Here is a 26,433-nt window from a genome sequence, read left to right on the forward strand (position 1 = left end):
GACATTGTTTTAAAGCAAAGCCACTTTTTAGTCTTGGTCTCATAATTGCAATACCAGAGGCTGTTACTTTAATTCTTCAGGGTGCTTGGCATCAAAGCATTTTTCACACTTGGCATTTTTGATTTTCCTGCCATGGTTTCTGCATTGAAAATGGTTGGGAGGTTCAAACTTCAATTCCACGTTCACTTCCTGGAGTTGCGTGGAAATTTAGAAAACACACGGAGAGCATGTAGTAGATACAGTGATGAGCTGTCCAGATCCTCCTTTAAGGAAGGATTTGTTGCTCCACTTGTTGGGATGCTGTTGGCACCAACCTTCAGCTGTCAGCCCCTTCAGAGACTGCCTGAACTACAGTGAGCTGCCCTGCCCAATGGTTGCACACTTCCCCGAGTGGTCCACATCTAGTGACTGATCAGGGAGGGTTTACAGTCCTGGCCATCTTGACCCATCTCAGGACAACTCTGAAGGGGCATCTTGCCTCAGAGCTGCCCATGACATCGATTGAGGCTGTCATGGTCTGCATCATGACTCAACTTCTGCCGAATCTTGCTTCCTTTTCCTTCTTTGCTCGGGTGTTGAAACTTAGGGCTCTCCCATGTAAACGTTCTGCACATTAAACTCTTAGGGTCTGCTTCTTGAGGAACCCAGCTTGAGACAGAGGAGGTTGGTGGGGGACAGGGAGGGCTTAGCTAGTCCGTGTGAAGACGATGAACTTGCTGTGAACCCTCAAGAACATAAATCGTAGGATGTGTTTGGCTGTGGTCTATTGAAGCTGACTGCATTACACTGGGAAGCTCAGATGACTCTTGTGGCTTTGCTAAGCACAATGTATGCCTCCCACACCCTGAGGGTGACGAAAGGGCAGCTCTCCAGGCTGGAGGGGGCTCCTCAGGATTCACTCAGCCGGTGAATATCTTTCCACAGCCTCTTGCCTTAAAGCTTAGTAGACAGTTTACTTGCTTTTATAATATTTGTGTGATCTTGATCATTCTGAATCCAATGAACGGGGTAGGTGTGCATCATTATATAGCCCTCATGTGTTCTCCTAATGGTGCTGGAAATCTCTGAACTTCTGATTGTGTTCATGACGTTGTCTTTCATTTTCACGCAAGTTCAAGCCTGGTAATAAAGACTTTAGGTGGACATTGGTCTGCTCTCCGAATCTTCCTTTCTTCCCTGGAACTAAAGGCACAGGCCTTCTAATTAGCATCATTTTGGCTTTGATGTCCACAGTGGCAGCTAGGGGCTCCATTTGCTCTTATAAGTGTCCTGTCACTTAGATAAATTCAGGACACTCCTTGGCTACAGGCCTCCCTCCAGAGTTTCCTCAGCAAGACTAATTTGATATACTGCCTCCACAAATCCCATCAGCCCTGCCTGATTTGGAACTGAGGGTGAAGATAGTTTATAGGGGCAATAACAACAGAAATGTCCTCTCCAAGACAGGCAAATAATTTCCTCTCTGTTCCAGTCCAGTACTATTTCCCTTAATCTTCTTAACGCCTGAGAAGCTGCTGCTTCCTCTGGCCTTAAAGCTCTTTTCTCCCTTGAAGGTTAATACACCAAAGAAATAGTGGGCTCTCGCAGGCCCATTATTTCTGCCCCTTTGGGCAGGCACCCTATTTTCTTTACTTTCATTTGGCACTACGTTAAAATGGCTTAGTGTTGAAACACATGATTCTTAGTCACTGCGTTGAGCTAAGGCCCCAGGTTGTCTAATCAAAGGGTCCATTAAGACAGAACCAAGCTGGCCAGCTGAGCCTGACTGGGTCTCTTGTCCACTAGGTGGGGCTGCCGATGACCCATTAAGCTACCCACCCAATTTGTGTTCTTGATGGACTCTCTGTTGGTGCCTGACTCAACTTTATTCCCATATTCCTCACATTTCTGCAGGGTTTGTCTCTTACCTTTCTTCCTATACCAAGTTTCCTATCTTTCCACCCTTCCTTAACTGCCATAGAAAAGACCTCATCTGAGTTTCTGGACCTCAGTCCAGTCAGCTGACATCTTCCGTCTCTGAGTCCTGCCCCATATCGGGGTAGGGAGCACTAGATCTAGGCTGGGGTGAGTGCCCCCCTTTAGTGACTTCAGTGAAATCTCCCTCATTTTACTATTTAATCAATGCCTTCATTCTTATATTTTAACAAACCTTTTCTATGTAGAGCAGTTCCTGAATTTAATAGAGAAAATTCACAGTTCTGCTGTACCTGTCCAGCTACTCTAGTATTTTCTCAGCTATCTTCTTGGATGCAGACCTGTTGTGCTCTGCTGTCAATGCTTTTGATGGAAAAAGACTATCAATTGGATAGTCTCTCTCAGTAACCACTCCTTCTAGGGTTCTGCTATGTTTTTTTTTCCAGAGTCATTTTTTGGTGACTCTATAATGAGTGGGATTTTAGGGGTAACTTTATGGTGCTCATCTATGTGGTACATGGATAACTTTATAGAGCATTATTTTTACTATTTAAGATTTTTTTTCTCCCCTTCCAATTTTTGCTGAATTGCTTCGTTTCATTCACAAAGGGTATGTGCTGTTTAGATTTTTGAATTAGTTAATCATCTTTTTAGTGATCTCCTTTATATTAGCTATTAATGTGTAGATTCAAATGCTGTCGGGAGTTTACGAAAGTTCTTCAAAAGTCCCAGAAGGTATATTTCAGAAGAAATTGGGGCTGAGAGTGGAACATCTCCGATTTCCTTCCAGTTGTGTGATCCAATCAGTATGGCCGTGGTCCTATCTTTTTGGCTATCTGGGCCTTAGTTTATTTATGACCAAAGTAAGCATTTTGTACCATATGGTTCCTAAATTCCTTTTCAGATTCATTTCATTTTCATTCTGTGTGTCTGTGATGATGGGAAAAATTTTAAAGTTTCGGGTTATTCATTTCAAATCACATTTGGATATGCCACTTTGAGGACCATTGCAATTCCTGTTGTTCAGAAATATTTTTCCCACACCTCGATTGGAGAATTGCTTGAGGAAAAATCTCTCAAATGAGACTCAGATGGAAAAAGAAAAGGGAGAAGGGAGAATTGAGCCTAAATAATTGTATGAATACTTCCCAGATTGTAAAGAGCTCTCCTTCAGCAGGGCCTGAATGCTGGGAGAAGAAAAGTTCTAGAACAAAGATTTAAACTAAGTATTGGGTAGATTTCCTGGTTCCAAAAGGGAGGTGAGTGTAAAGATTCTACTGTTGATCTTTTCCACTGCAGGGAGCTCTTTGCTAAGGATTTCTCCACCCCAAATGACAACCTTGCCCCTTAAACTTTGAATCCTCCCCATAAGCCTTTCTTAATAATATTTTTTGTAGAGCATTTTATATATATATATATATATATACACATATTTCTTTATATATTTATATTTGTATATTTTAAATTTAGCCACCAAATCAAAGAGATATACAATATGTATCCAGTATATGTATTATATAGATATATATGCATTAGATATCTCTCTGTTTTGGTGGCTAAATTTCAGTAAGTACAACATCCTGTTATTTATTCTAGCTGAAAATAAAAAGCTTTCCATGGGATAGAGAGTTGGCTTTTATGGATATTTATTTTCTGTATCACATTCTTTTTCTCCACTGGCTTTTAATCTGAATCCAGGCAGACCTTTCTTTTTTGAACTTCTGATAACTAAGGACATTACTTTTTATGTAATCCCTTCCAACCTTATAATCCAGTTGAGAACGCTCACCTGACATATTGAGCAATAATTGATTCCCTTAATAGGCATTTCCACACACCAGTCTCTCTCCTTCCCAGACACTTTTTTTATCTGTCTGAATGTGTTGCTTTTAGCAGCTGCCTATAGCTTTTCCTTTTATGCCTGATTTACCTCTGTCTGCTGTTGTATTTTTCATGACTTCCACTTCACTCCTAGCCCTTTGTCTACTGTAATCTTATTTTCAGTGTCTTTGTCTCCAGCTCAAGAATTCACATTTTCTTACCTCACTGCTTTCTTCTCATTAAATCATAATTTTATCATTTCTAAATATCATAATTAATGTTACTCCCACCTAAAGCTGGACAAAGACATATACAATGATATTTTGGACATCTATGTGTATATTTTAGGAAGGGACATTTCTTCCATGGTCATTAGAAAATTAAGCTTTGCTCCAGTGCCAAAGGACTATCTCAATGAGATAATGTTTTTAAGACACCTAGCTTAAGGTTAGACTTCTAGAAGTCACCCTGTAAATGGGGAGTCCCTTCCACCCTCATTGTGGAATTTCATAAACCACAGCTGGTGAATTGGGGAAGATACTTTGCTCAAGAAAGTTCACTTTCCTGAATCCCTCATATTATATACCCTTAGTGCCTATTCACCAGGCCAGCCATGGTGGAGGGTGGCTTCTTTTGGAACCTTATAGCTGCATGTGATAGAAAACAAAGTCAAGCCATGCCAAGCAAAAAAGGGTATGGGACAGTATTAGGGATTGTCTTGCAATCCAAGGTCTAGGATTCAGGAATGCCTGGAGTTAAGGTTAACAACACTCTCAGGACTCTCTCACTTTGCTGTTTATTCACATCTACTTTATTCTCCCCAACCCCTGTCCCCGCAAATATGCTTTTCATTTTCCCCTGGCATGAAATAAGGATTTGCGTTTCCACAAGTCAAGCCTTTCCAGAGGGAGATTGACACTCTCATTTCCAGGTCTGAAATTCCCATGGAAGGAACCAGTATTCGCCCATCTTGTGTGAGGTCCTCACTCCTAGGCTTATCCAGGAGGTTGAGGTCTTAAGAGAAGACGGAATTAACCAGATTTAGAACAAGGGTTCACCTCTCCATCATGATCTGTGACCATGACATAGACTCACGTGGTTTTGATGGGGGACTTCTGCAGGAAATATTCCACAGAGAGGACAGACAATTAAAAACTGTCCCAGGTAACTAACTGGTTCATCCCTTCTGCTCTCTCCCAAGCCTCCACCATCTCTCCATTTCTTAGTCTCAACCTTGCTTTGTATTTTGCCGTAAAAGAAAAACAATCAAAAGAGAATTTGAGGGACTTCCCTGGCGGTCCAGTGGTTAAGACTTCGCCTTCCAATGCAGGGGGTGTGGCTTCAATCCCTGGTTGGGGAGCTAAGATCCCACATGCCTCGGGGCCAAAAAACCAAAACATAAAAAATAAAACAGAAGCAATATTGTAACAAATTCAATAAAGACTTTAAAAAAATGGTCCACATCAAGAAAAAAACTTTAAAAAAAGAGGATTTGACATGTTCCCTTAATAAATCTAATACTTACATCTTTTCTTTGCCTTCATCTCCAGTAACCATGGTTGATCTGTCCTCCCTCATTTTATCTAAAGCCAATTCCTCTATTTCATCATTAGTTTCCATTTTCTCTCTACTTCCCTACCACTTCTCTCCTCCCGCATCATCATTTCTACTCACACTGTGTCATTTCTATTAGCTTTCAAAGGAACCATAAGATCTTCCATTTTAGCAACCCTCCCTGAACCCATATGTTCCTGCAGCTTTGAGTCCATATCTCTGCTCCTCTTGGGAAAAACCCCTTAGAAGAGTTATTTATATTCTGTATTTCTAGTTATTCTCCTTTTGTTCTCTCTGGAACCTCCTGTTGTCAGGCCTGCTTCCCCCTTCTGAAAAACTGTTTTTATCATGGTCACTAATGATTTTAAAATTGTCAAGCTCAAAGGTAAATCTCGGCCTTCATTTTATTTTAACCACCAGTAACATTTGTTGCAGTTCATCATTTCTTCCTTCTTAAAACACTTTTTTTTTTTTTTTTACCATGTAAGCAGGGGGTAAATTCTATTTATTGAAATATAAGAACTCAACACATTCTACATAAAGCACTACCAAAACCCACCAAATGTTCTTTGGTTGAAATACAGATGATAAACTTTGAGATGCGCTCTGATTCTTCTGATATATGAACTGAAGGTTTTGCTTGCCACAGTTTTTACAGCTGAGGCTGTACTAAGTACAGCCTAAGTACTAAGTACTTAGTACTTAGTACAGCTGAGGCTAAATGTTTGATAAAGCCGGGCATGCAATAAGCCAGTGCCCCTGCAGCGAAGGAGTCAACCATGCTTTTCTCGGCTGTTGGTGAATATTCATTTCTTTCTGCGACATAAGCCCCATTTCTCATGATCTATAACTTCTGCTGCCATAAAGAAAGATTATACTCCTAAAGTATTGGTGGTCCTTTATCCTAATCCACAAAGAATAAAGCAATTATTTTCTAAAATACAAAATATTCCCCTGTCTTAACTCTAATGCAGGAGAATGATGTCCTGAACCCCTACTGTGGTAAGTTATATCACTGTTACAGTTCCACCAACACAGTATATCCTGATTTAAATTTACACCGTTATGTCTTTTAGTGATTACATCTTCCAGTGATTATATATAAATGCTGTTATTCTTTCTAGGCATCTCAAACATACCACATAAATTTAAACATTTTTAATCTTTCATCTTCCTCTCACCTTCAAACCACAGAGGAGACAGACAATTAAATACTTTCCCAGACAGCTAGTTCTCCTCTCTTCTCTACACTTCCTCTTCATTCTTTACTCTCAGATCATCATCTTGCTTCTTATTTCACTAAAAACATCTACTCGTGCTGACTTTTCCAAATCAAGGAAAGGCAGCTCTTTTCTCTCAGGTACTATTCAAAAAATACTTGACGTCAGTGTGACTCATGTTTCTCTTTAAGAACTCATGTTCAATCTGTCAGCAGATTCAGTCGATGCCACAGAATTCAATAGTTTTTTGTTTTTGTTTTCTTTTACCACCATTACCACCCTACTCTAAGAAATGTACAATCACTTTTTTTTTTTTTTTTTTCCCGCGGTATGCGGGCCTCTCACTGCTGTGGCCTCTCCCGTTGCGGAGCACAGGCTCCGGACGCGCAGGCTCAGCGGCCGTGGCTCACGGGCCCAGCCGCTCCGCAGCACGTGGGATCTTCCCGGACCGGGGCACAAACCCGCGTCCCCTGCATCGGCAGGCGGACTCTCAACCACTGCGCCGCCAGGGAAGCCCTACAATCACTTCTTGATTGGTCCACCTCAAGTAGATAATTGATCTCCCAGTGCTCGTCTTTGTTCCTCTTTATTCTTTTATCCTCAGAGCAGCCCAAATGTTTATTGTCTGCTTTTCTTTCTAGGGTGTCACTGCCATGAGAACAGGAACTTTTTATGTTTTGTTCGCTGCTACTTCCCCAGCACCAAGTACAGTGCCTGGCACATAGTAGGAACTCAAAACAAGGTCAGTTGAAAGAATCCACTAATCTGTGAGCTTTCCAAACCAGGACCTTCGTGTATCAAGTTTTGTAGTTCTCGTGCATCATGCACTATTAGGCAAAGAGCAAGTGTTCAAAATATATTTGTTCAAATGTATCACTGAATTACTGGGGAGTCATACAAGTAACGCACAAATTCCTCTCTAGCTCTTTTCACAGGTTGTCCTTCTGTTTCCGTCATTGAAAGTGCACTGTAAGAAGTCAAAGGGATAAATCTCTCCAGAATTAATAAAGGATCATTTGTTAGGATGAAGATCTGTGGATCAGAGTGGATTAAAAGAAAGGCTGGAGGCAGGGATTCCACTGAATTGGGAGCACAGAAGCAAAGCTACCTGGGTGGTTGTTTGCAGGGAGATGAAGACACGAACTCTATATGAGAGATTATAACGTCTCTCTCTGCAGCAAAATGGGGGTCTATGAGACTTGAGAAGCTGAAGAACTAATACCATGGGACTTTAGCATAGTAAGAAATGGCTGGTTTTCCTTTTTTCATCTATTTACTCTTATCTTCCCATTTGCTCCATCCCTCCTTCCCTCCCTCCCTCCCTTCCTTCCTTCCTTCCTCTACTTGCTTTGAGCATTTGCTATGGGCCAGGCATAGGAGGAGGTGAACACACAGACAAGACCCATGTACCAATAGAGTTTATGGTACTGGATTGGGGGAACAGGGAGAGAGAGTCAAGCTAAGAAAAACAAAGAGAAGAAGATGATAAAAGCTTTGATGTAGTTACACAAAGATGTAGGTACACCCAAGATGCGATTCCCATAGGTGTGGATAAATGAGATTGTGTGGAAAAAGGACATTTCCCAGCAGATTTTGAGATTTGATCTGAGTTTTAAAGAATGAATAGGAATCTTTTGGCTGATAAAAAGAATAAAGGCATTCAAGAGTAGTGACAGCAATGTGGATATGCTGAGGACATAGCAGGGTATGTTTTGGAAACTATAGCTGTCCCATGTGTCTAGGGAAGACATGGCACGTGAGGTCAGTTAAGGAGATGAAGTGAAAGGAAGGCAGAAGCCAGATTATGAAGTTCATAGAAACTAAAATGAAGAGTCTGAACTTATTCTGGGTGCACTGGAATGTAATTTTAGGATTATAACCAGGGAAGTAAAACAATCAGAATTTTGTTATGATAAGGTAACATTAACAAAGATAAAGTTTCTTTACTGACTGGGAACTTTTCATGTGCCAGGCAATGTTTAAGAGCTACTTGCATAGTATCTCATTCAATTCTCCTAACAAACTTCCAAAAAAGTATAATTAGGCTCATTATAGAGGTAAAGAAATGGAAATTTAGGGAAGTTTCCCATAGGGATCTGGTTAGTGTGTGATCAGAATTCTCAGACCTCTAACTGAAAATCCTGAAAGTCATTTTTCCCTTTTATTTTTTAATTTTTCAAATATTTATTTTTTTATTTTTTATTTTCTTCCAGTGTTTTTTTTTTGTTTGTTTTTTTGGTGGGTTTTTGTTTGTTTGTTTGTTTGTTTTTCTTTTTTTGCAGTACGCAGGCCTCTCACTGCTGTGGCCTCTCCCGTTGCGGAGCATAGGCTCCGGACGCACAGGCCCAGTGGCCGTGGCTCACGGGCCCAGCCGCTCCGCGGCATGTGGGATCTTCCCGGACCGGGGCACGAACCCGTGTCCCCTGCATCGGCAGGCGGACTCTCAACCACTGCGCCACCAGGGAAGCCCTTTCTTCCAGTTTTATTGAGATATAATTGACGTACAACACTGTATAAGTTTCAGGTGTACAACATAATGACTTGACTTAACATATATCATGAAATAATTATCACAATACCTTTAGTGAACACCCATCATCTCATATAGATACAACATTAAAAAAGTAGAAAATTCGTTTTCATTGTGATGAGAGTTCTTAGGATTTACTGTCTTAACAGCTTTTATATATTATAACATACAGCAGTGTTAATTATATTTATCATGTTGTACATTACATCCCTAATACTTATTTATCTTAGAGCTGGAGGTTTGTACTTTTTGACCACCTTCATCCAATTCCCTCTACCCCTACCCCCCCACCTCTGGTAACCACAAATCTGATCTCTTTTTCTACAAGTTTGTTTGTTCTTGAAGCATAATTGAACTACAACTATATTAGTTCCCGGTATACAACATTGTGATGCGCTATTTCTGTATATTTCAAAATGATCATCCTGGTAAGTCTAGTTACCATCTGTCACCATACAAAGGTATTGCATAATTATTGACTATATTCCCCACGCCGTACATTTCATAGCTGTGACCCATTTATTTTGTAACTGAAAGTTTGTGCCTTTTAATCTCTCACTTATCTCTCTCTTAATCCCAGTCCCTGGCAACCATCTGTTTGTTCTCTGTATTGATGACTCTGTTTCTGTTTATTCTTTTATTTTGTTTTTTAGATTCCACATATAAGTGAAATCATACAATATTTATCTTTCTCTGTCTGACTTATTTCACTTAGAATAATACCTTCTAGGTCCATCCATGTTGTCGCAAATGGAAAGATTTCCTCCTTTTCTGTGGTTGTGTAATATTCCATTATATATATATATATATATATATATATATATATATGTACCACATCTTCTTTATCCGTTCATCTATTGATGGGCACTTAGATTGCTTCTATATCTTGGTATTGTAAATGATGCATCAAGGAACTTAGGGGTGCATATATCTTTTCTAATTAGAGTTTTCATTTTGGGGGGCATAAATACCTAGGAGTGGAATTGCTGGATCATATGGTAGGTTTTTTGAGGAATTTCCATACTGTTTTCCTTATTAGCTGCACCAGTTTACATTCCCACCAACAGTGCCCAGTGGTTCTCTTTTCTCCACATCCTTGTCAACATTTGCTGTTTCTTATCTTCTGATATTAGCCATTCTAACAGATATGAGGTGATATTTCATTGTGGGTTTTCTTAAACATCTTTATTGGAGTATAATTGCTTTACATTGTTGTGTTAGTTGCTGCTGTGTAACAAAGTGAATCAGCTATACGTATACATTTATCCCCATATCCCCTCCCTCTTGCGTCATCCCACCCCTCTAGGTGGTCACAAAGCAGGATGGTTTTGATTTGCATTTCCATGATGATTAGTGATGTTGAGCATTTTTTCATGTGCCTATTGGCCATCTGTATGTCTTCTTTAGAAAAATGTATATTCACTACTCTGCCCATTTTTTAATCAGGTTGTTTGTTTTTGTGATGTTGAGTTGTATGAGTTCTTTGTATATTTTAGATAGTAACATCTCATCAGATATATCTTTTACAACGATCTTCTCCCATTTAGTAAGTAGATGGCTCTTTCATTCTGTTGATAGTTTCCTTCACTGTGTAAAAGCTTCTTAGTTTGATGTAGTCCCATTTGTTTATTTTTGCTTTTATTTCCCTTACCTGAGGAGACATATCCAAAAAAAATTGCTAAGACACATATCAAAGAGTATAATATTTTCTTCCAGAAGCTTTATTGTTTCAGGTCTTACAGTTAAGACTTCAATCCATTTTGAGTTTATTTTCATATTTGGTGTGAAAAAGTAGTCCAGTTTGATTCTTTTGTGTGTAGTCTTCCAGCTTTCCCAACACCATTTATTGAATAGGCAGTCTTTTCTCCATTGTACATTCTTGAATCCTTTGTTGTAGATTAATTACCCATATAAGTGTGGGTTCATTTCTGGGCTTTCTATTCTGTTCCATTGATCTATGTGTCTGTTTTTGTGCCAGTACAAAACTGTTTTGATTACTGTAGATTTGTAGTATACTTTGAAGTTAAAAAACTTGAAATTTTTAATCACCATTCTCATAGTTGTAACTAGAATAGAGGTTGAAGGGAGATAGTGGCACAGTTGATGTGGGCAATGGATTAGTATGCTATTTAACTAAACCTGGAGTGAAATTATGAGAGTGTGGACTTAAACAATGGCAGTGGAGATTGAGGGAAAATATGATTTTGAGACAAATGAAGGAGATAGAATTTATAGGATAGCAACTAACTGGATGTGGAAGAGCAAGTAAAGGGAGAGTGTTTAGAATGTCGATGAGGTTTATGGCTGTGGTCACTGGGTGGAAGGTAGGGCCATTCTTAGAAGGCTTGAGAGGGTTCAGATGCCAGTGTGATGCAAAACATGGACAGTCAGTTATACAGGATTGAAGTCCAGCAGAGGGTTACGAGCTAGAAGACAACCATCGGCACATAAACATGGATCAGCTGACCAATGGCTGGTTCATAGACCGATTAGAGCAGGGGGCTTAGAATAGAGCTGTGGAAACCTAAACATTTCATAGATTACAAAGGAGAAGGAAATGTGCAAAAGGTGTTTGAAAGGGATCAGAAGGAGAAATGGGATTAAAGCTGGAATAGAGAGATATCCCAGATGCTGAGGAGGAGGGATGCTGAGAGGGCCAATGATGGACAGAATCACAACAAGGACAAGTAAGAGAAGAACAGAAAGATGTCCATTTTATTTGATGATATCAGGGTCACTGTTCAACTTATCAAAAATAAAATCAACTTGTTATTGAGGAAGCTGGACCCATGTAGCAGATAGAGGAGTAGATGGAAGTGAGGGATTGGAGCAGCCAAGGTATAGGCTGAGGGAGGTGTGGGATGGGGGTTAGAGCAGGATGGGAAGGATTTGGGGGAGGGGACTGACTCCAAGGAAATGTTGGAATGGTTTTTCTTGAACAGCAATTATTTTGAGAGCCCTAAGAAATAGATTTTTGACTTCTTTCAAATGTGTGTATGAGGGGAGATGCTATTTATATATCTCCTTCTAGTTTTATTCAGACTTGCAACCTCCACGAATACTATTAACTCTTTAAGTATCAAATATTTTTTTCTCTCTTTCTTCCCTCTTTACCTCTTTCTCTCTACCTATGGAAGCACAGGAGCTTAGAAAATAGGAGTTTTGATTTTAATTCACCATCAGTACATTTTTTTTTTTTTCCAGTGAGTTCATATGAACAATCCCCACCGCCATGCTGCCAGGGGAAGATTTTGAGCTGGAATAGGATGCTTATTTGACACAGTGCTGTATCCTGAGTTCTCAACAATGTCAACCTGACTTTCTCTTTCCCTAAGTCTTGATCCTTCCCTTAGAAGCAGGCCGAATCCTCGATTCCAGTTTTAGTTCTCTTTGATTGAAAGATTAAACAGTGTCATATTTCAGGTGTTTTAATACAAGAATCAGAAAACAGCTTCTCCCTTTCTTGACCAGAGTAGGGGCACAGGCATTTATAATCCTATAAAGGGACCGTGGTGAACGTTCTGTTCATCTTTATGTTCAAAATACGTTGGAGTCCATTGATTTCAGAAGCATTTCATTGCAGTGGGGGTGGGTGGGGGAGGGAGTGAAGAGAGTGGGAGTCAAATGGATGTGGAAATTTCCTCAGACGGAGTTGTTTTTGATACCTCTGAGACTGAGGATGCTGGAGGATATAGAATTGAAGGTTGGCTCTGCCTTTCGGTACTTATACGGAGGCTTTAACTTCACAAGGGTCAGTGAGGCAGTCTGCACTTTCTTCACATCTGAGTTCCTGTGACTTCACTCTTACACAGTATCAAATAGCCTGGAATGAATGACATTTTCTTGTTCCTCCAGGGGATTGCCAACCCTCCCTGGAATCTCTGGTTGTTCTGGTAAGGAGGACTTAGACCAGCTGGGCACCACTGAATGTCTGAGGACTCAGCAAATCTCCATTGCTGGTTGTTATGGATACTCAGTGGTGGTTAAAAAGCTGCCGTTGACTGGGTTGAAACCTGCAGATCAGTCCATCAGTGAGTAGTGTTTGGGAGCCGTGGCTCAGCTTGACAAATATGTGGCCAGTTGTGGTGAGTGAAGTTGTTTGTTACATGTGAGAGTTGAAGTTTGCCAGCCCTCCTGTTTCCCCGTGATGCCCGGGGCACTGAAGCCACTGGTTACTTGCACGCTTGACCACACTAGCTAATTGTTAAGAATAACAACTGAAATTTGTATCATGCCTTCTATTTATAAATTACTTCCCCACATATTACCTTATTTGAAGCTCATAACAACTTTGAGCAGAAGGTAGTTACTACCGCTAATTTAAAGATGAGGAAAACAAGGCTTAGAATGTGTAAGAGATGTATCTAGAATCACAGAGCCAGTAAGAGGCCAAAGGGGAACTTGGTTTCCCATCTTCCATGGCTTTGCTCTGCCTGTAGTTGCTTCTGCCCTCTTCCTAGGAATCTTTTAAAGTTTTGGCAGCCAGTGAAGTCAGTAAGTTCCTGGAGATAGAGCAAGGAGATCCAAGGCAAAGAGAACTTGGAGGTTGCTGGAGAGTGGGTTTCTTAGCACTGGTCAGCCTTGAGGTCAAATGTACTCACAATCTCACTAAATAGCTTTGCCATCCCAGGGCATCTTGTTCCTCGAGGAATTAAAACCCCATCACTTCCAACCAGAACCTGGATGAAGTTCATTTTTAGGTCTCCCAGTGCACCATATGAAGGGTCTAGTGAATTCTATTTTTATCTAAGGCATAGAAGCCTAAATATTTATTTTTTTCATATTTTACACAAAAGTCTATAAAGGAAGAAAAAAAACTAAGAAAAATTAAAACAACAATCAATACATTTCCAGTAAAGTTTTTTTTTCTGTAATTCAAGCATATACTTTTTCATAGGTCAGTCTTCTAAAGGAAACAGGATTTTTTTCTAAAAAATGAAGTAATCTTTTAATATATGATCATTAAAAATAGTGTTTTGGTTAAGCAAATAATGGTACATCCACATGAGTCACTACAGAGTTTTTAAACTTGATGGTGCTGAAAATATCTAATGAAACAGAAACATAACAATATATTGTTATGTTTAAATAGCAGCATATACAGCAGCATGAAGAAGGGCATGTGTGTATGTGTATTGTAGGGAGGAGAGGGAGAAGAGAGAGAGTGACAGGACTGGGAGGATAGATACAGAACCTTCCTTAGCAGTTGCTACCTCTGATTCAGGGATGTGCTAATTGGGTCATCTGGGAAGCAGACACTGTGACAAAGTTAGGAGTGTAAAAGGATTATTAGGAATTCGACAAATGGTGCTAGGAAAACTGGATATCCATATGCAAAAGAACCAAGTTAGACCCCCTACCTTATACTACCACATACTACAAAAGTTACCTCAAAGTGATCAAAGACCTAAATATAAGACTTAAAACTATAAAACTCTTAGAAGAAAAGAGGGAAAAGTTTGATAACGTTGGATTTTACAAAGATTTCTCGGATATGACACCAAAAGCACAGGCAACAAAAATGAAAATAGGTAAATTGGACTCTATCAAAATTGAAAACATCTGTGCATCAAAGGACACTCAACAGAGTAAAAAGATAACCTATGAAATGGGAGAAAATATTCACAGACTATATATTTGAAAAGAGGTTAATACCTAGAGTACGTAAACAACTACAACTCAACCACACACACACACAAAACATATAATCCAACTTAAAAATGGACAAAGGACTTGAATAAACAGTTCTCCAAAGAAGATATACAAATGGTCAACAAGCATGTGAAAGGATACTCAACATTACTAATCACTAGGTAAGTGCAAATCAAAATCACAAGATACTACCTCATACCCATTAGGATGGCTGCTATCAAAAAATAAAAAATAAAAATAACAAGTGTTGATGAGAATCTGGAGAAAATACAGCACTTGAGCATTGTTGGTGGGAATGCAGAATGGTGCAGCCACTATGGAAAACAATATAGTGCTTCCTCAGAAAACTAAAAATATTTTTACCATATGATCTAGCAATTCCATTTCTGGGTATATATCCAAAGGAATTGAAAGCAGTGTCTCAAAGAGATATTTGCATCCCCATGTCCATAGCAGTGTTATTTATAATAGCCAAAAGGTGGAAGCAACCCAAGTGTCCATGAACAAATGAATGGATGAACAAAATGTAATGTATACATACAATGTAATGTTATTCAGCCTTAACAAAGGAATGAAATTCGGACACATCCTTGAACCTTGAGGACATCGTACTCAGTGTTTGTCAAAAAGACAAATACTGCATGATTCTACTTACATGAGGTCATCTAGAGCAGTCAAGTTCATAGAAACAGAAAGTAGAATGGTAGTTGCCAGGGGTTGGGGGAGGGGAAGATGGGGAATTGTTAAATGGGTACAGAGTTTCAGTCTCAACAATGTGAATATACGTAGTACTGTTGAACTGTATGCTTGAAAAGGGTTAATAAGGTAAATTTTATGTTATGTGTATTATTTCACCACAATTGAAATTAAAAAATGGATTATTGGGGAGTAACACCTGTGAAAGAAAAGGGGAGGAAGGAATATTAAGTAGGAGAACCACCAGATTATGTTGTAGACGGTCTCTGTCAGGCCAGTAGGAGCTCAGGAGCAAAGACAGCCCATTAGAAGGGGCTGCATTGGGCAGAAATGGCTAGTCCTTTGCATCACTTCCTTGACTTTGGTTACCGTGAATTTGGCTACCATGGCCTTGCTCAGTCATCATGTGGGGGTTGCCCTGAGATGAGCAGGACCTCAGCTTGGAAGCAGACGCAGGTGCTGAAGGAGTTAACCTTTGGAGGTTGTCTGCCAATCACATTTACTGAAGCTGGACCACAGTTCCTTCTTTGAACATCATCTGAGTGACACATCTCTATGACTGCCCCATGGGACTAAGAGTGAGTTTTATTTTCCTTTAGTTTGCATTTATATGTACTCCACATTTCTAACAATAAATGTGACTTTTTAGTCAGAAAAGAAATATAAGCTATTATAATATATGACAACTAATTTTAACTGTTGAGCAATTAGTTCCATATTAAATATCCATTTCAGATTGTTACATTCTGATCCCTACCACCTAAACACATTCCGTCATAATAAATCAAGGAGTTATGAATCCACCTGTGAATCTGAAATAAAATGATTGTTCTGTCATATCAGTTCATACTGTAAATTTGATATTGGCATATGAAATGGGCATCAACCTTAGATATTGCCTACTTTTATTTATTTATTTATTTATTTTTGCCTGGGTTGGGTCTTCGTTGCTGAGTGTAGGCTTCCTCTAGTTGCGGAGAGCGGGGGCTACTCTTGGTTGTGGTGCGTGGGCTTCTCACTGCGGTGGCTTCTCTTTGTTGTGGGGCACGGGCTCTGGATGCACAGACTTCAGGAGTTGTGGCTCGCGGGCTCTAGAGCACAGGCTCAGTAGTTGTGGTGCACGGGCCTAGTTGCTCTGCGGCATGTGGGATCTTCCCAGATCAGGGCTCGAACCCGTGTCCCCTGCATTGGCAGGCAAATTCTTAACCGCTGCGCCACCAGGGAAGTCCCTAGATACTGCCCACTTTAATCGTATCCTGTATTTCTACCAGAGTATAAAAGATGTTCAAACGGACCATTGGAAAGATATGAATCACAATACACAAACCTTGGAAAGCATCATTTTATTTCTGTTGAAACAGTGGGGTCCTCCTGGCAGGCTTAAGGCAGAGATGGAGACTTTTAAAGCAGGCCAGGGTACCTGCAGGAGGACATTCAGGTATTATCATCCAATAATGCTTGTAAAACATTTTCAGATCCTCACATGAAAGGAAACTCCTAAGGATAAGATGCAAGTGAAATCATTAGAATGACAGCTCTTTTAACTTTAAATAATTTGTGGGTTATATACCTGCATCCTGGGTAGGCTGGTGTCAAGAGGGCTTCATTCACAAAAGAATAAAATTTTTCTAATTTCAATGAGGGGAAGGTGAACTAAGGGAGCAAGAAAATTATAGAAAGAATTATAGATCCAGAGACTGAGAGAAATGCAGGGCTTTCGGCTTTTCTACATGTCAGGAATAATGGCACTGACGTACTGAGAATTCATCCATGCAAAATTACTGGAGTAAAAAATTTCTTTCTCCTACAAACTCACAAAATGGAGGCTCAATATATTGCCAGGAGATAGAAAACACTGAGTCATCACATGTAATCAAACTAAAGCTATTTCTGCTGTTCACTTCTGAGACCTGGCTTTATGTCTAATTAAGCAACTGACATGATTTATAGACTTTAACATTCACTTTAAAAGTGGGATTTGAAGGACAAGTCTGTCTTTCTAGACTTTACCTTTTCAAATAGGAATCTTAAGTCACCAGTGGTGAAACTCAATAAAATCTGTAGTTAACAATTCTCCTGGGTTTGGATAAAGCTAAACCGATCGCATTACTAAAACTTGGCAAGATTTTCAAGTTTTCTTAACCTCCTGGCATCTTAGGAGGGCTTTTCTGTTTGTTCTGTTTTTGGTTTTTGTTTTGCATGCATTTAAGAAACTTCTATTGCATACTGGCCCCGTGCAGTTAAGTACTGTTCTACGTGTTCATAATATAAGCAGTGAATTAAAACCAAACAAAAATCCCTGTCTTCAGGGAGTTTCAATTCTAGTGGGAGGAGGGGGAGATAAGCAATAAATAAATAAGTTGGCATATTAGAGGATGATAAATGCCATGGAAAAGAGCAAAGTCGGGAAGAGGTACAGAGAAAGAGGGTGAGGAAAAGTGCAATTTTAAATCAGAAGAACAGGGAGGGCCTCACTGAGATGGTGACATTTGAGTGAAGACTTGAAAGAGGCTTAGGGGCGAGTGATGTACATATTTGGAAAAGAGCACCCAGGCAGAGGAAACAGCAAGTGCAAAGGCCTTGCATCAGTCAGAGCAGGAGACGGGTGATACAATCACATTGGATATTTTGAGGAGAGTTGAAAAAAAGTGATTATTTTTTAAAATGTGGGCCCTATAGATTGCTTCCATGTCTTGGCTACTGTAAATAGTGCTCGCTATGAACATTGGAGTGCATGTATCTTTTCAAATTAGAGCTTTTGTCTTTTTTGGATATATGCCCAGGAGTGGGACTGCTGGATCATATGGTAACTCTATTTTTAGTTTTTTTTTTTTTTTTTTTTTTTGCGGTACGCAGGCCTCTCACTGCTGTGGCCTCTCCCGTTGCGGAGCACAGGCTCCGGACGTGCAGGCTCAGCGGCCACGGCTCACGGGCCCAGCCGCTGTGCGGCACGTGGGATCTTCCCGGACCGGGGCACGAACCCGTGTCCCCTGCATCGGCAGGCGGACTCCCAACCACTGCGCCACCAGGGAAGCCCTATTTTTAGTTTTTAAAGGACCCTCCATACTATCTTGTAATAAACTATAACAGGAAAGAATCGGAAAAAAGATATATATATATATATAAAACATTGAATCACTTTGCTGTACACCTGAAACTAACACCCAAAACTAACACTAAACTTTACACAATATTGTATAAATCAACTACATTTCAATTAAAAAAACTTGGACTTCCCTGGTGGCGCAGCGGTTGAGAGTCCGCTTGCCGATGCAGGGGACGCGGGTTCGTGCCCCGGTCCGGGAAGATCCCACATGCCGCGGAGCGGCTGGGCCTATGAGCCATGGCCGCTGAGCCTGCGCGTCTGGAACTTGCGCTCCACAACGGGAGACGCCACAGCAGTGAGAGGCCCGCGTATTGCAAAAAAAATAAAAAACAAAACTGTGGGCCGGCTGTAAGGAAATGATAAGGGACAGCGTGGTTTCCCGAAGCTAGAGATGTGGGCACTATAATTGTCACTGGTCCTGAGAGGATGACTGGGCAGTGGTTTGGGAACCTCGGAATAAGAGGCTGCGTGGAGAGTCTGCCTGATGGGAGCCGTGACCTTAGGTTGAGGGCCGCAGCGCCTGCACCAACACTGCAGGAAGGAAGCACCGCAAAGGAGAGAAAAGGAGACTCTAACCTCGCATTCGTCCTTCCTTCGCATCTTCTGCTGTGCTCCGCCCTGGCTGAATCCACCTGGAAGCAGAGGGCCAGGGGGACCGTCACGGTCATTCGTGGAGTTCATCCTTCCAGGGTACAGAACAGGGCTGAGAAGGGTGGGGAGAGGGTCTGGAGGGGCCTATACTGAAGACACTCAGCACAAGCTCTGAGGTGAGATCATGGCTGACATGAAGAGGAATAGCAAGGATGTCCCTGTGATTACAGAGGAGTGATTGAGTAGGAGTTCCAGGAAATGAGTCAGAGAAACAGCAGACTAGAATCGGAGAGCGTTGTTGGGACTTGTAAAGTCCTTAGCTCTTACTACGAATGAAACAGGGAACTGATGGACAGTTCTGTGTGAAAAGGTGATGAGGGCTGGCACATCTTAAAATTCTCTCTCTGGATGCTGGGTTAACAATAGACTGTGGTGAGACAAGGATGGAATCGTGAGACCAACGAGGATGCTGTTGCCTAATTCAGGCAAGAGAGATGGTAGTTTACGGGTGGATGCAATGGAGATTGTAAGAAATGGTGGGTTTCCAAATAAATTTAAAAGTAGAGCCAACAGGATTTTCTGACAGACTGAATGACATATGTGTGTGTGAGCAGAGGACAGGAGTCAAGGAACCAAGGATGACTCCTAGTTGGAAGGACAGAGTTGCTGTTGATTGATTTGGGGAAGATTGGAAAGAACATCATCTGGGGAGGAAAGCTCAGCAATCAGTTTTGGACATGTTGAGTTTAAGGTGTCTGTTGGGACATGGTGAATAGACAGATGGCTTTATGAGTCTTGGAGTGAGGTCTTACCAGGAAATAGAAGTTTTGTAGATGTTAACGTTAGAGGGTCTTAAAATTCATTAAATGAGATGCGATCACCAAAAGAGTGAGTGTGGAGAGACATGACAGGGCGACCAAAGACTGGGGCCTGGAGCACTCCAGCACTAAGGAGAAATCAACAAAGAAGACAGAGAAGGAGCTGCCAGCACAGCAGGGAGAAAAAAATAACAAGAAGAGGAGATGGTTTCCTGAAAACAAAGTTAAGAACATATTTCCAGGGGCAGAGAGTAATCAACAATGTCAGCTGCCGCTGATAAATCTAGTATAATGAGGACTGAGACGAACCATTGGCTCGAGAAGCTTGGAGGTCATTCGTGTCCTTAGCATGTCCAGATTTCCTAGGGTAGCGGGGAGAAAAGCTAGAGTGATTAGATTAGAGTGGGTTTAATGAGAATGGGAATGGAAATATGTGCACTGGAAATAATTAGCATAGATTTCTCTTGAGTGTTTTGTATCAAAAAAGATACCACTCAAAGCGTTTTGAGACTTCCCTGGAGGTACAGTGGTTAAGAATCCGCCTGCCAACACAGGGGACACAGGTTCCATCCCTGGTCCGGGAGGATCCTACATGCCGCAGTGCAGTTAAGCCCGTGAGCCACAACTACAGAGCCTGCGTGCCACAACTACTGAGCCTGCAAGCTACAACTACGGAAGCCCACGCACCTAGAGCCCATGCTCTGCAACAAAGAGAAGCCACTGCAGTGAGAAGCCCGTGCACCACAGCGAGCAGTAGCCCCTGCTCACCACAGCTAGAGAAAGCCCGCATGCAGCAACGAAGACCCAATGCAGCCAAAAATAAATAAAATGAGATAAAATAATTTATAAAGGAAAAGAGGTGTTTTGCTGTAAAGATAAGTAGAAAAATAGGGCAGTAACTGGAGGTGGGTGGAGTTAAGAGAAATTTTAATGAGGTAGAACAGCATGTTTTAGGGAGATGGGGACACTCTAGCAGAGAAGAAAAATCAAAGATTCAGGAGAGAGAGAAGAGAAGAAATTGCTGGTGAATTGTCTTTGAGGAGGCAAAGGTGGGGGAAGCTACTGATCATATTGAGAGGTTGTCCTTAGATATGAGTGTGGAACATTCATTCATAGCAGTGGTTTTCAAAATAGCCCATTAGAATCACTTGGAGGAGCTTTTTTTGCGGGCCTCTCACTGTTGTGGCCTCTCCCGTTGAGGAGCACAGGCTCCGGACGCACAGGCTCAGCGGCCATGGCTCACGGGCCCAGCCACTCCGCGGCATGTGGGATCTTCCCGGACCGGGGCACGAACCCGTGACCCCTGAATCGGCAGGCAGACTCTCAACCACTGCACCACCAGGGAAACCCCATGCGGGAGCTTTTAAAACTCCTATTGTCCACCTCTTATTCCCTAAAATTTAAAAACAGTCTCTGGGGGAGGACTTTTTTTTTTTTTAACATCTTTATTGGAGTATAACTGTTTTACAATAGTGTGTTAGTTTCTCCTTTACAACAAAGTGAATCAGTTATACATATACATATGTTCCCATATCTCTTCCCTCTTGCATCACCCTCCCTCCCACCCTCCCTATCCCACCCCTCTTGGTCACAAAGCACAGAGGTGATCTCCCTGTGCCATGCGGCTGCTTCCCATTAGCTATCCACCCTACGTTTGGTAGTGTATATATGTCCATGCCACTCTCTCACTTCGTCACAGTTTACCCTTCCCCCTCCCCATATCCTCAAGTCCATGCTCTACTAGGTCTGTGTTTTATTCCCGTCTGATCACTAATCTCTTCATGACATTTTTTTTCTTAGATTCCATATATATGTGTTAGCATATGGTATTTGTTTTTCTCCTTCTGACTTACTTCACTCTGTATGACAGACTCCAGGTCCATCCACCTCACTACAAATAACTCGGTTTCATTTCTTTTTATGGCTGAGTAATATTCCATTGTATATATGTGTATATACATCTTCTTTATCCATTCATCTGTTGATGGAAACTTAGGTTGCTTCCATGTCCTGGCTATCGTAAATAGAGCTGCAATGAACATTTTGGTACATGACTCTTTTTGAATTATGGTTTTCTCAGGGTATACGCCCAGTAGTGGGATTGCTGGGTCGGATGGTACTTCTATTTTTACTTTTTTAAGGAACCTCCATACTGTTCTCCATAGTGGCTGTATCAATTTACATTCCCACCAGCAGTGCAAGAGGGTTCCCTTTTCTCCACACCCTTTCCAGCATTTATTGTTTCTAGAGTTTTTGATGATGGCCAATCTGACCGGTGTGAGATGATATCTCATTGTAGTTTTGATTTGCATTTCTCTAATGATTAATGATGTTGAGCATTCTTTCATGTGTTTGTTGGCAGTCTGTATATCTTCTTTGGAGAAATGTCTATTTATTTCTTCTGCCCATTTTTGAATTGGATTGTTTGTTTTTTTGTTATTGAGCTGCATGAGTTGCTTATAAATTTTGGAGATTAATCCTTTGTCAGTTGCTTCATTTGCAACAATTTTCTCCCATTCTGAGGGTTGTCTTTTGGTCTTGTTTATGGTAACCTTTGCTGTGCAAAAGCTTTTAAGTTTCATTAGGTCCCATTTGTTTATTTTTGTTTTTATTTCCATTTCTCTAGGAGATGGGTCAAAAAGGATCTTGCTGTGATTTATGTCGTAGAGTGTTCTGCCTATGTTTTCCTCTAAGAGTTTGATAGTGTCTGGCCTTACATTTAGGTCTTTAACCCATTTTGAGTTTATTTTTGTGTGTGGTGTAGGGAGTGTTCTAATTTCATACTTTTACATGTAGCTGTCCAGTTTTCCCAGCACCACTTATTGAAGAGGCTGTCTTTTCTCCACTGTATATCCTTCCCTCCTTTATCAAAGATAAGGTGACCATATGTGTGTGGCTTTATCTCTGGGCTTTCTATCCTGTTCTATTGATCTATATTTCTGCTTTTGTGCCAGTACCATACTATCTTGATTACTGTAGCCTTGTAGTATAGTCTGAAGTCAGGAAGCCTGATTCCTCCAGCCCCATTTTTTGTTCTCAAGATTGCTTTGGCTATTCGGGGTCTTTTGTGTTTCCATACAAATTGTGAAATTTTTTGTTCTAGTTTTGTAAAAAATGCCAGTGGTAGTTTGATAGGGATTGCATGAATATGTAGATTGCTTTGGGTAGTAGAGTCATTTTCACAATGTTGATTCTTCCAATCCAAGAACATGGTATATTTCTCCACCTATTTGTATCATCTTTAATTTCTTTCATCAGTGTCTTATAGTTTTCTGCATACAAGTCTTTTGTCTCCTTAGGTAGGTTTATTCCTAGATATTTTATTCTTTTTATTGCAGTGGTAAATGGGAGTGTTTTCTTAATTTCACTCTCAGATTTTTCATCATTAGTGTATAAGAATGCCAGAGATTTCTGTGCATTAATTGGGGGAGGACTTTTAGACACATTAAAAAAAAATGTTTCCCACATGGCTTTTAAGCTTTTAGCGTGTGTCAGAATCACGCCTAGGACTTGGTAGAATGCAGATTGCTGGGCTCCAACCCCAGAGTTTCTGATTCAGTAGATCTGAGTCCATCTGAGAATTTGCGTTTCTAATATCCCAGGTGATATTGTTGCTGCTGGGCTGGGGACCACTCTTTAAGGATCACTGATGATAGTAATAGGAGAAAATTATAGTGTATGGGGGCTAATGATGGTAGGTGGGTCAACTTGAGGAAGTTCTCTTCCGATGATTTAAAGATTCTCAGTGAAGTGAAAAGAGAGCTGATCACTTGGAGTGTGATGAAAGGGTGGGACGGTGTCAAAGATTCAGGAGAGAAGAGAAGGTATCTCACAATCATTGAATAAATATGAGCATGGGTGGTCTAAGGAAGCGTAGCATAATTTGGGGGAGCAACAGAACCCACTGCAATTTGGTAGTCATGAATTAAAAATGAGACCAACCAACATGTTTTTTCCATTTTACCCTCGCCATGTTTAGTTGAAGAGATGCAAGTGTAGAGAAGGTAGAGAGATGAACTTGACCAGGGTTCAAGTTTTGCTAAAAATGTATTACAAAGTGAGAGAGGAGCAAGGGATTGAGATTGTTCACCAGGGAGGTTTTACAATGATTGAAGTGGAATTTAAGTTTGGGCTCAGGGGGAAAAGGAAGACACTAAGAGAATGAGTGGAAAGGGGGCAGGGTTAAAGGAATGACTGTTTATTGGTGCAGAGGACTGTTGGATGTTAGAGAATATAATTTTTGAAATTGATATTAAGGAGGGGTTGCATTTATTTACTATGACTAGGCCTGGGTCATGACCAGGGGAGTCTGTGGCTGAGAAACTGTCCAGATCAAGATTATGGAAGAGAGGAGTTTAATGAGCCGAGATTCTAGGGTATTGGGAACATCATTCACATGAGTAATAAAATCAGTAGGATTAAAGATAGAGGTATTTTTGGAGAGGGAATGACAGTGAGCTGGACGCTAAGGTTTTTGAGATACAAGAGGAATTCGAAGCTGAGCTTTTAGGAAGGATAGACGGTGTAGACATGAGAATCAAGAAAGACATTTCCCAAGCTCTCCACTCAGAATCTGAGGCAGTGGGAGAATGTAACCACCTCTTGAGAGGGTTTTGGGGGCAGCATGCCCTTGGGGAGATCCAGGTATCTGTTAGACTAGGAAGGTCAATAAAGCCCCTGCGGAGAGTTTAGGCGATTGGATGTTTTGAAGGCGTCTGGCTCGAGTTCCAGAGGGCACAGTGGAAGAGTTTCAGGGGAGAGTCAGGGATTGAAACAGACCCAGGGATATGGTGAGATCTGGGGGATTAGATTAGAGGAGATGAAAGGTCACCTAGGAGTTGGAGCTTCTTGGGTTGACACATATAATTAGTGAGATGGGCCATAATTAGGTGAGTCCTCATGGCCTCAAGGTTGATTCTTTGAATGTTTAGAGGTAGTAAGGAGTGGGGGCCTAGGACACCTCCTTCAGGGCTTCTGAATGATCTGTGGAGGCCAGGGAGGGGTGGTCTCACTTTGAGGACATGAGGCTTTCTCGTCTCCTGAGGATGGAGTCTTGGGTGCATAGAGAGGAGATGTTTAACCCAGAGGGCACAGCCAAAATCATTTTAATTAAAGGAAGTGATCTTGTAAATGTTGCCAGATTCAGAAAAAAACTCAAATGATTATATGGAGAATTAATATAACTTTTTGAAAAAGGACTCACTCCTTATTTTCAGTATACAAGACACAAAGGATAAAACAAAAATGTAGAGAGATTCCCTACATCTACCTCTCTCTGTTGGTTGATTTGGTTTCATTTTTCTAGCTTTTCCAGATTTTATTTCAATGTATCTTATCCAAGTTGCCCACATAGTTGCTTTGACTTTGTACTACGCTTTATGAAAATGGCCATTAAGATTTCTTGGCAGAACCTTATCTGCAGGCAACCTCAGATATTTTGTTCTGGTATTTCTTTAAACCTTAATTTCTCTGGATTTGGTGGTGTCAAATTCAATCTAAATAGTATTTACTGAGCTTTGGTGTGCATGGTAATGGTTATGTCCTCTGGGAGATGCTGAAGAGCTCTCAGATGCTGGGTAGCTTAAATGAACCTAAATATTGCTTTGCATTTCTCAGCATTTATTTTCCTGCTGAACATTTCCAGATAATATCAAAAGTGCATCCTGAACTTGAATTTGTTTTATTATGGCCATTATGAAAATTAAAATTTCTAATTTAAGAAAAGGCCTGTGCATGTAGAAACCCTTGCCAACATTACATTGATTGTAGGGCAGAAATTATTTTCTAGTTATAACTAGAAAATCTAGAATATATGAACGGGTTTCTCCTCTAGCTACTGCCACCTATCTCTGTTCTTTATACCCAAACTCTTGGAAAATGTTTCTACTACTTGTTAGCTACATTACCACTACCTTCTATACTCTTTCGCACCTACTCTGTGCAGGTGTTGTCGCTAGCGTTCACCAAGATCACTAATGCTCTCTGCGTTGACAAGGTCTTAGCCTCCATCTTTATCTCCATGGGATGAGTGTTTAGTCCTCACCTTGTTCTCTCACCAGTTTTGACTCAGTTGATCATTTTTTCCATCTTGATATATTTTCTTCTGTTGCCTTTCTGAATGCCACATTCTCCAGGTTTCCTGCTTCTCCCCTGGCTGTTCCTTATCAGAACCCTTTCCTGCTCCTCTTCCTCTTTCAGGTCCATAGGATGTTGAGGATGTAGTCTTTGTCCCGCGTCTTTTCTAATTAACACTCATTTCTTAGTTGCGCTCATGCAATCCTGAGGTTTTAAAAATTATCAATAGGATGGTGGTTTCCAAATCTTTATTTCTAGCCAGGAGTTCTCCCTGAACTCCAGAGTCAAGTGTTCAATTATTTGACATCTCCATTTAGATGTCTAGTGAGTGTCTCAAACTTACCAATGCCCTCGAGCCGAAGCCTGATGTCTTCCTCTCTCCACTTTTGCCCATTTCAGTGAAAGACACCACCACTTACTTGGTTACTCAACCTCAACCATCACGCTTCTTTTCCT

The 26,433-nt window shown here is 40.9% G+C and overlaps 1 long non-coding RNA gene across 1 annotated transcript in view; it reads left to right on the forward strand.

Moving 5' to 3' along the window:
* Positions 1-26,433, forward strand: part of LOC131757664 (uncharacterized) — an 88,890-nt gene that overhangs the window by 54,134 nt on the left and 8,323 nt on the right. The window contains exon 2 of the long non-coding RNA XR_010840822.1: positions 7,151-7,251. This is a non-coding gene — a long non-coding RNA (uncharacterized lncRNA). The remainder of the gene's footprint in view (positions 1-7,150; positions 7,252-26,433) is intronic.

Source organism: Kogia breviceps, chromosome 5 (genome assembly GCF_026419965.1).
Source record: "Kogia breviceps isolate mKogBre1 chromosome 5, mKogBre1 haplotype 1, whole genome shotgun sequence".
Classification (NCBI taxonomy): Eukaryota; Metazoa; Chordata; class Mammalia; order Artiodactyla; family Physeteridae; genus Kogia; species Kogia breviceps.